This window comes from Gambusia affinis, linkage group LG23, assembly GCF_019740435.1.
Source record: "Gambusia affinis linkage group LG23, SWU_Gaff_1.0, whole genome shotgun sequence".
NCBI classification, from domain to species: Eukaryota; Metazoa; Chordata; class Actinopteri; order Cyprinodontiformes; family Poeciliidae; genus Gambusia; species Gambusia affinis.
Genome location: NC_057890.1, coordinates 9,332,521 through 9,333,168, shown reverse-complemented (window position 1 = coordinate 9,333,168; position 648 = coordinate 9,332,521).

The window sequence follows — 648 nt, the reverse complement described above, 5'->3', positions numbered from 1 at the left end:
TTCTTCCTCCACGGTGAATATCCTACAGTAAACGGAGCGCACTGCGCATGCGTCCTGCATCCCTCCTGTTTGTGATCCAAGACGCGTCTTGTCTCTTGTTGCAGCAGCAGCAACTCTGTCTCTCTGACGGTAACATCTGCTCAACAGGGCCACTGCTGACCGGTAACGCGTTACTACAGCGCGCAGGGCCGCCTCCTAGTAACGAGGAACGGATTACAGCAGGGATGCGACGCAACGAGCAGGGGGGGACACAAAGAACGTTGTTTGAGTCATTACTTTAGATGTGTAAAATTACTTCTTTCTTAAAAAATTGCCCGTCAATGTTATGTTTTAAAAATTCTTTTTCTTTTTTTTAGATTATTTTCCCCAAAGGTGTCTTGCAATGTATTCATATATATATTTTAATAAATGAATATCAAATAAAAAATAAGAGAGGTATTTAGCCTCATTTGCGCTGATTGCCCCTGAATAAAATTAAGTGCAACCAAGGCAGGTTCAACTACTTAGTAAATATGGCGGTGGAAGCATCATGCTGCGGGGATCCTTTAGTTCAGCAGGGGCAGGGACATCAAAATATGGTGCAACAATTATGACCCAAGCATGTTGATGTGTCAGAAAGACTCAAAGTCTCAATGTATGTACAAGTGA